The 10,484-nt window shown below is 41.5% G+C and overlaps 1 long non-coding RNA gene across 1 annotated transcript in view; it reads right to left on the bottom strand.

The window, feature by feature from the left end:
• Nucleotides 1-6,430: 6,430 nt before the first annotated feature.
• Nucleotides 6,431-10,484, bottom strand: part of LOC142249322 (uncharacterized) — a 126,579-nt gene continuing 122,525 nt past the window's right edge. Inside the window, exon 3 of the long non-coding RNA XR_012725030.1 lies at nt 6,431-6,585. This is a non-coding gene — a long non-coding RNA (uncharacterized LOC142249322). The remainder of the gene's footprint in view (nt 6,586-10,484) is intronic.

Below are 10,484 nucleotides of genomic sequence, written 5' to 3'. Positions count from 1 at the left end.
TTGAGTTGTCCAGAGGATGGTCCAAAAAGTTAAGAGATCTCTTGATTTGTAAATTTAGCTAATAACCCCAAATTTTGCTAATAAAACTAATTTACAATGAGAGTTAAATCATTTTGATTGCAACTGTAAATATGTGGCATCCATAGAAATGGATTTATCTCCAAGTCTTTGTTAAAACCATCAGTGCCCAGTGTTCCTATGCTATAAATAAATTCCATTTCTATCTGCTAATATCTTTCTTCTTATCTACTTTTCGCCATGGAAATTTTAGTGACTCAACATTTTAATCATTTTAGATTAAAACCACGTTTGACTTTAAAGTGAGGACATACATTGCGTGTTTCATGCCTGATTTAGTTTCTATAAATGCAACATGCTCTAAGTTTTCATAGATGACCACATGACTTTCGCATAAAAAAAGTTCCTAACCTTATACTCTTTCTATATGTGTGTAGCTGAACTTGAATAATTCTACTGTTAGCTTTTTGTATTTTTCGGCAATCTTTGCAAAAAAAATCTATTATGGATATGTTTTTGCAAACGTTGCAGGAAAATACAAATAGCTAACAGTAGAATCATTGAAAAAAAAAAAAAAATATATATATATATATATATATATATATATATATATATATATATATATGCTATAACAAGCAGAAGAGTAACAATGTCTTTAACTTTTGATTTTCAGGCTCCATAGTTCACCATATACTACAGCTTTGAGCGTGAGACCACCTTCATTTTATAGACAATCATCTTGGCTGTCTCATAGATAAATTTAACTTGCAACTAATTAGCAAATGATTAGTTATACAGATTCTTGTCATGTCATTCCATTGTTATTGTTTTGCTCCTGGTAGTGGAAAAATCTTTTTCTTCATGTATACTACAAATTTGAACCTGTTCTAAGATTCCCTAATAGTTAAGTGTTTTATTGGATTGATTCCCATGAGAAAAGTTCACTGGTTCGAAATGAGGAGCAGCAATGAAGAAGATTTTCCAAGAAAAGAGAAACAACATTATCCAGCACATCGATAGTGGCCTCTCTGCCAAGAAAATTCCCAAACTGCATCATGTGAATGCCATCACAGTTGGAATAATACAAAATGAAGTCCATCCATTTAAAAGACAAGAGGTGGACATCCAGGAAAAATATTGGAGACAACAAGTCTGCTCATCACAAGTTTTACTGTTAGTACTGTTTTGCTCCAAAAAAAATCAAAATTTAAATTTTAATGTTGTTAATATTTTCTAAATATACCTTTAGCTTTAAACACTACCTAAATCCTTCTGGGCATAATCTCGACCAAATACAAGTATGTCTCGACCGAAATCTGATCCCAGGTCTCTTCTACACATTCCCTATGTTGGTGCATACTGATCGGCTCACTTGGGTTTGTGTACAGCTTTTTCTTCAACTCTAAGCACAAGTGTTTGATTGGGTTGAGGTCTGGGAACTGTGGGAACCAATCAAGCACCTCTACATCATTGTCATGAAACCATTTCTTAGCCAATTTCAACGTATGTTTTGGGTCGTTATCTTGCTGGAACACTATATTGTCCTTTTCAAACTCATAGTACTCGAGTGTATGATGTAACTTTTCTTATAGGATAATCACATATAACTAAACATTGAGACCACTATCAATCCTGGTCAATTATCCAACGCCTTTCGTTTTGAAACAGCCCCATATCTCAGGCTTCCTCCACCAAGCGTAAGGCTGTTTCTGTACTTTGCGTTTTCACCTGCGTTTCACCTGCTTTTCTGCAGCGTTTTGAACTGCAGCGTTTTCATGCCAAAATGCATGCGTTTTGATTTTCCAGCAAAGTCTATGGGAAAAGTGGATTTCTTGTGCGCACTTTCCAGTTCAAAATGCTGCGTTTAATTTGCATAATTTTGGGCAAAAACGCTGTGTTCAAAGAAGCAGCATGTCAATTGTTTTTGCCATTTGGGCTGCGTTTTGCTAACATTGAAGTCAATGATAAGTTGTAAAAAGCAAGCAACATTAAAATTCCAGCATTTTACCTGCTGTTTAGCTGCAGAAAGAATGCGTTTTGGACTACATAAACGCATGCGTTTCTGACATCAAAATAATGGAATGATGTGTCCCTTTACACACACACACATAGTTCGTTAATTAAATTAATGAAAAATAATAATTTCTTGGAATAAATAGTAAAAAAATGCTATAATTATATTAAATCTAACTATTTTCGTTATGATTTAAATAATTACCGTATTTTCCGCTTTATAAGACGCACTTTTGTTCCCCCAAATTTTGGGGGAAAGTAGGGGGTGCGTCTTATAATCCTAATATACGGGGGGTATATATATATATACTGCAGGGTCCAGGGGAGGTGAGGGCAGCTCTGGAGCGGTGCTGGGGGCTGGTCAAAGTTGAAGGAGGGAGCCTTTGATCTCCTGCTCCCGCTCATATAATATGCACTGCCACTGTTCATCACCGTGGTGCTGAAACCACACCGCGGCGATGGGCTGGGGCAGTGGCACACATGGGGGCCATATCTAACACAGGAGAGGTGTGCCATCTATAGGGGCAAAGGGCAGCACACATGGGGGCCACATCAAACACAGGAGAGGTGTGCCATCTATAGGGGCCATGGGCAGCACAGGTAGACGTGTGAAATCCATAAGGGGCCATGGGCAGCACAGGGGGACATGTGCAATCCATAGGGGGCCATGTACCATCAATAAGGGGCAATGGGCAGCACAGGGGGATGTGTGCCATCCATAAGGTGCCATGGGCAGCACAGGGGAACGTGTGCCATCCATAGGAGACCTGTGCCAGCTGTAGGAGACGTGTGCCATCCATAGGAGACCTGTGCCAGCTGAAGGAGGCATGTGCCATCTATAGGAGACCTGTGCCAGCTGTAGGAGACGTGTGCCATCTATAGGAGACCTGTGTCAGCTGTAGGGGACGTGTGCCAGCTATAGGGGATATGTGCCAGCAATAGGAGACTTGTGCCAGGCTGCCAGCAATAGGGGACGCGTGCCAGCACAGGGGGACATGTGCCATAAATAGGGGACATGTGCCAGCAATAGGGGATGTGTCTCATCAATGGGGGACATGTAGCATCACTGGGGGACGTGTCCCAGCACAAGGGGGCTATATTCAATATAAGGGGGCCATATCCAGATTAAGAGGGGCTAATTTTAGGATGGGGGGCTATGAGGGACATATACTCTATATGATTTGTTAGACGGACACTGGCATTATAAGATGGACCCCATTTAACATTAAAAACAAAAATTCTCTTTTCCTTCACCAAATTTGGGGCTGTGTCTTATAATCAGGTGCATCTTATAAAGCAAAAAATATGGTATATTTATTTCCTTTTTTTCCCCCTTTTTTCATAGTGTTTGTATGTCAAAACTTTATTTAGTAGTGTCTTTGTAATCAAAATGCATCTGACTTTAAGCAATGGAAACGCAGGTAAAAAGCGCTAAAAACGCGGCTAAAACGCGGTAAAAACGCAAGCGTGTTTACCGCGATTTTGTGGTCAAAAGCAACTTTGGCGAAAGCAATTTCTGCCAGAGGATGCGTTTAGAACTGCAACTATGACGACGTAAAGTGCGGGCACAGCCTAAGAGTTCGTTCAATTTCTCTATCCACTAGCCCATTTTTCCCTTGTTTCTTGTAGATCCATTTGTACCCATTAGAACCGTCTATTGACTTTCATCTCATCATTCCAAATCACCTGTTTCCAGTATTCAATTATCCACTTTTCATATTTCTTTGCAAACTTGAGCCAACATTTCTTAAAAGAACATTGACGTCAAGGCTTCTTCACCTTTTTTCGGGCCCCCATTTCAGACATAAGGGTGCTTTCATGGACGTCTGTGATATCACTATTACGAAGCATACAAGCCACCTCCAACGTCGTGTTTGTCACACCAGAACTGATAGACTTTTTGATGAGCCAGCTTGTTGACTCCGATATTTTGTCTGGACGTCCACCTCTTGGCTTTTGAATACATGGGTGGACTTCATTTAGTATTTTTTCAATTATTATGGCACTCACATTATGCAGTTTGGCAATATTCTTGGCCGAAAGATTGCTATCAATAAGCTGAAGCGTTTTTTTCTTACATAAATTTGGCTTGCAATTGTTTAGCATGAGATAGCAAAGATGATTGTCTATAAAATGAAGCTTGTCTCACACACAAAGCTGTAGTGAAGGGTGAGATATGGAGCCTGAAAGTCAAAAGTTCAAAACATTGTTACCCTTTTGCTCATCAGTGTACATGGTAAAGATCTGTCAATCAACTAGAATGGCGGGGGGAAAAGCCAGCCAGTGGCAGCGCCAGACTGGTCACAGCCTATAGTCTCTGGACGTCTTTTCAAACTATGTTTTTTCTGAAAAGCTGGATCATTTCAAAGAAGAATATACATGGCTGGAATCACGCAGCCCAACTATGATTTGTGTTGCCTATGGTTTTTGGCAGCGTGAATCAACTGAGAAGTTCTCTTTAAAAGTCTGAAGATTACTTAGAGTAATTACATGTGAAAATAGTTCAAGTTACACTAGATGCTTCCAGGATTAAAGATTAATGTACAATACCATTGGACAATTTGTAGAAAATTTTATTTGATGCAGTCAATATTCAATAAACTAGTGAGTATATGTAAAAAAAGAAGAGGAGAGCTCATGTGACATAGAAGAGGACCGAAGCCACACTGGAAACCTTGAAAAACAACAATCGATAAATATTTTAATACAGCTTCAGCATACTACATTAAAAAACATATTGATAAAGATTTGGTTGATACAATATTTGTTTCAAATTTTTGAATCCATAATCCATATTGGAAACCATAGCTTCTGTAAAAAGAAAAAGGGACACAGTTGCATTCATCGTTCAGCGAGTTTATTCTTCTAACTCAACCCACCGACAGCAATGAATGTTAATTGTGACCTTCCATTTTGTTTTCTTGATTTTTTTCCTACCAAACCTTAAGACTGAAGAAATAAAAGCAGAATAGGGACATAGAAAGCCTGTACAGTAAGCAGCTTTTAGTATATCATTGACTTATGGGTTACGGCAGTCACTCAGAGAAGTTCAAACTGGTATTACAAATCTGAATATGTACATATTGTCCTTAGTGATAGAAAAATATCCAAAACTCAATCACATATGAACATAGACAATATACAGTGAATGCTTTGACAAGTGAATTAAATGAACATGAATCCCTATAGTTATCATCCATCATAGGTGATTATCCCAGTTATGTCAAAGATTATAACAATCTGTTATATTTTATCTCTTAGTCATACAAATATCATATAGGTTTGAAGGGCATATATTAATGATATAAAAAGTCTCACAATGTGCTCACACATTCATCTTCTCCTCTATTAACATCTACAATGAAGACTCAAATGTAGATTTCATAAAAAATACTAGATAAAATAGCTCAAAATGCTACACTTTTTCATCCAGTACAAAACATGGCAGACCCTAATCAATGGGACCAATCAAGTGCCTGTCTTGATGGCACTTTTTTCATTTAATGGAGTAGAACACATAAATAAAGAATGCAGATGAGAACAAAGCCTGAGAGAGGTTACTCCCCTTAGACAATGCCTGTTCATATGTTATGTTACTTCTTGCAACACATGGAGATTAGAGAGGGTTCACCCACTTTGGTCCATTTCCTAAAAAACAGAACAAAAAGCCATAAACACGGAGCAGCTCATGCTCAGGTGTATCGGGCCATGAACGGCTGCCGTATGATGATTGATTTTCTCTACAATAGTGGCATCCTGGACCTGGCAATAACCACTGATGGTTGAGGGTTTGTGAATTCTGGTGTAAAAAAAAATGTGTCATGAGTAAGAGCACTTCTGCTCGAAATGTGTAGTCCAGACAGAGTCTATGTTTTAAATTTATGGAATAAATAAAGTGAAGGTTTTTATGACGATCATTGGTGGATGCTGGCTTTTTTCTAACTTGGATTGTAAAAATAAGGATAGTTTCTTCAGACAACCCCTTGAAGCATCACTGTATTTATTCTGCCTTTAGCATTCCCATCCTATTTTGTGTTCTTATCGATACATTACTATCATCCCTTGATAAAAATTTTGAATTTTGTTGGCAAATAGGGGACTGTTAAGACAAGAATTATTCTTTTCAGAAAATCATCAATATAGGGTAAAAAATCCATAAAGAAAAATAAGAGACAAAAACAGGAGTAATCAGTCTTGCCGTGATGTACAGTCAACGATCGATGGTTTGCCTTCATATACCAAACTCACCGACAGCGTTGAATGTTCATCAAGACAGGCATATGGCATCCATTAACTTGAACAGTGTCCAAATAAAAGCTAGCTGCCATTGAATTGCGTCCAATGCAAGCACTTATGATCCAAATGATATATTTTTGACAGACATAGAAATATGCTTTGTATATCCTTTGTGTTGTAGACTCCAGGATTAACCCGTTCCCAAGACTTGCTGAGAGATTTATTTAATTGATACCCTGTAGTCAGCTGAGGTAATTACAGAAGGATGAGTAATCAGCGAGCTCGAAGAACAGCTGGCAGGATGTCAAGATGGATGCCCTGCAGGAAAAACACACAGGAAAATAGTTATTTTTGTTATAACAGAATTCTGTAGAGCCAAGAAATTCTATAATTCATCCAACAATCTCAAAACCATTATGTGTGAACAGACACATACATCAGGTTTTAAAGGAGAAAATCAGAAAAGTCTTATATGACATTATACTTTTGGTAAATTTAAACTAATATGTTAAAAATGTCAAACTGATATAGCCTTATCATTCCATTAATATGAATGCAAGGTAACATCAATTGTTTGCAGCTTCTGGTTGGCAGCCCGTAGACAGTATCCCTAGAAGCTAGAGGGATGTTTCCTGGCTGTCATATTGTAATATTGGAATGGCATTCTAGACAGAGTGATTCCAATAATAAGATCGCTATACAGACTGCAATGCCTGGACAGTTCGCGGGTTTCCCGAGCTGAATGGCTCATAGGCACATACGAGGCTGTAAATTCGGCTCAGTAGACTCACAGGGGTGCTTTACACGCTGCGACATCGCTACCGATATATCATCGGGGTCACGTCGTTAGTGACGCACATCCGGCGCCGGTAGCGACATCGCAGCGTGTAACACTAATGAGCGACGATCAAGGATCGCAAAATCATTCCAAAACGGTGATCGCTGACACGTCGTTCATTTCCTTAATATCGCTGCAGCCACCGGTATGATGTTGTTCGTCGTTCCTGCAGCATCACACATCACTATGTGTGACACCGCGGGAGCGACGAACATCTCCTTACCTGTGTCCACCGGCAATGCGGAAGGAAGGAGGTGGGCGGGATGTTACATCCCGCTCATCTCCGCCCCTCCGCTTCTATTGGCCGGCCACTTAGTGACACCGCAGTGACCTCGCTATGACGCCGAACGCACCTCCCCTTTAGGGAGGAATTGTTCGGCGGTCACAGCGACGTCACTAACCAGGTATGTGCGTGTGACGCTGCCGTAGAGATAATGTTCGCTATGGCAGCGAGCACCAGATGTCACACGAGCGACGAGGGCAAGAGCTATCGTGCTCGACATCACTAGCAATCGCTAAAGCACCCTTAAGTCTGTGCATTGTGGTCTGTACATGGATCATGGAATATGCACATCTGAACCCAGACTTAGGCGGGCTTTACACGTTGCGACATCGCTAGCAATTACTAGCGATGTCCAGCGCGATAGCACCCGCCCCCGTCGCACATGCGATATGTGGTGATTGCTGCTGTAGCAAACATTATTGCTATGGCAGCTTCAGACGCACATACCTGCTCGGCGACGTCGCTGTGACTGCCAAACAATCCCTCCTTCAAGGGGGAGGTGCGTTCGGCGTCACAGCGATGTCACCGCGACGTCACTAATCGGTCGGCCAATAGAAGCAGAGGAGCGGGACATAACATCCTGCCCACCTTCTCCCTTCCGCATTGCCGTCGGGATGCAGGTAAGGAGATGTTTGTCGCTCCTGCGGATTTACACACACCGATGTGTGGAGTTGCAGGAACAACAAACAACATCGTACCTGCGGTCGAACCGACATTATGGAAATGAACGACGTTACACAGATCAGCGATATTGTACGCTTCTGTGCTTGTTCATCGTCGCACCTAGGATTTACACGTTGCGATGTCGCTACCGGCAAAGGATGTGCGTCACTAACGACGTGACCCCGACGATATATCGGTAGCGATGTCGCAACGTGTAAAGCACCCCTTAGAATAAAGAGAGAATATAATATATTTTATAAGAAAGGCCTTAGGCTTTTGCCTACTATGGTTATTGATGATGTAACACATGTGATCTTATTATAACTATATGCGTTATTAAAAAACAAAATGTCTCACACCTATTTTCCAGTTTGTTATGTCTAGTAGTTTCCGGTTAGGACTCTACAGCGGATCTTTGGTTGTGCTGTGGTCTCGGTAAAACCGATCACTGCTTCTGTCATGGGATGAATGAAGGGAGAGAGTGGATGTGATGTGATCCGCACTGCCAGCGATGGGAAAGAGCTCAGAAGAGTGATGTGGAAAACATGCAGTTTATTGGTGTCTATGCATTTGAAAACCCACCACTGTCTTCATCAGGATAAACTACGATGCACTGGTCTGTGTGATCGTAGAGGGTGAAGTTTGTAGCCTTGGCGTGAAGCAGCAGTGCCCATCTAAGGATCCTGGAACCTTCTCTTGGCCACATTGGCACATTTAGGCTGGGGCCACACGGGCACTACTGCGATCCACTTGCATGACACTCGGCTCGTGCTGGCAGTACAGCAGAGCCGAGTGTCATGCCTGTGTCCTTGCAACTGAGGTCCGTTCGTGCGAGCAGACCTCAGCTGCGGGGGGCGGGCCGGCACTCAGGAGGAGAGGGAGGGATTTCTCTCCCTCTCTACTGCGTAGCCGGCTATTGCCATTCTCGCACTGCACTAGCAGTACACCGGTGTACCGCGAGTGCAGTGCGATTTTTCTCTCGCCCCATTCACTTGAATGGGTGCGAGAGAAAGAGACTCAGCTTACAATCGCAGCATGCTGCGATTGTTTTCTCAGTCCGATTAGGGCTGAGAAAATAATCGCCCATGTGTGCTGACACACAGGCTAGAATTGGTCCGAGGGGAATGCGATGTTTTATCGCACTCCACTCGCACTGTTTTTCTCGCCGTGTGGCTTAGCCCTTACTGTGGACCCGCAGAAGTCTTTTTTCAGTGAATTTTTCAAAGATGTTGTGCCTTCACAACCAGGCCAGGTGAGTGCATTGGCACTTTATTTTCTCCACTTCCACAGTTAAGACTCTATTTGCGCTTTTTTCTAGCTCTACCACACTGATTCTGTCATGTAACTGACTTTTAGGACCTTTAGGTGAGATCAAAAACCATTATCCCTCATAAGTCATCCTAAATAAACCAAGCTTAGGCCAAGTGTTACAGTCAGAGGCAGTACAGTGGTCATGAAAGTTAACACCTACCCACAGGATAAGTGATAATGTGTAGATCGGTGCAGGTACAACCATTGGAACGTGCACCGATAAGCAAAATAGCAAACTTTTGTCGCCATTAGGAAAGAGTGGCAGTGCAGATGCTTCACTGTGGCTCCATTCATTCCATATGGAGCGGCGCTCAGCTTTTTCTTGCACCTCAATGGAGAAAACCATGAAGTAACAGTCACACTACTGACATGTCACTTATATTATGAAGGGGATAACATTTCCCCTTTTTCACGGTCAGTGTGGATCCCAGTGGTCATAACCACATGTGTCTGCAAGTCATCATCTATCTTGTGGATAGGTGATGACTTGTTTTCATTGGACACCCCCTTTAATTTTAATGCTACAGAGAAGCATCTAGCAGAAATACATCTTTACATAACTGGATTGTTCTTTGAAATGCTCACTGTGCTGAATGACAAAATCCATTGGGTCTACCTACAGGCACAAAAATGTAGAGATAGACCTGGCTCACTCGACGTGGGGGTGCTCTGGAATAATAAGTCCAGTATAACAAAAATATATATCCGGCACACCACAATGTAAGAGAGGAATCTTAGAATTGGTTTGAAAAAAACGTGGATTTATTGTGTATGTACAAGAAAGTCCGTCCAACGTTTCGATCCAAAAGGATCTTTCACAGGGACAATGGGACCTGAAGTATAAAAGGATTGTCAAATTGTATCAGTACAGGTGATGATGGTCATCAGATTATATCAGAAGGATGCGTAAGCGGTCTCAGTGGTTCTACTTAGAGATATAGTGCTAGGGGAGTGTCCAACAAGAACGTGTTGTAGTCTTGTGTATGACAGGGAAGAATCCGGATCAACGGAGCTAATAAATGTTAGTCACACAATATCGGATGGGAGAACCGATCATGCCCCAGAGGAGTCACATTAATGTAATTCTTTTATATTACGTGATCGGAGAGGGGGAAACCTTGC

This window comes from Anomaloglossus baeobatrachus, chromosome 8, assembly GCF_048569485.1.
Source record: "Anomaloglossus baeobatrachus isolate aAnoBae1 chromosome 8, aAnoBae1.hap1, whole genome shotgun sequence".
Lineage (NCBI taxonomy): Eukaryota > Metazoa > Chordata > Amphibia > Anura > Aromobatidae > Anomaloglossus > Anomaloglossus baeobatrachus.
Note: the sequence above shows the minus strand (reverse complement) of the source record. Positions and strands in the feature narration are given on the sequence as shown.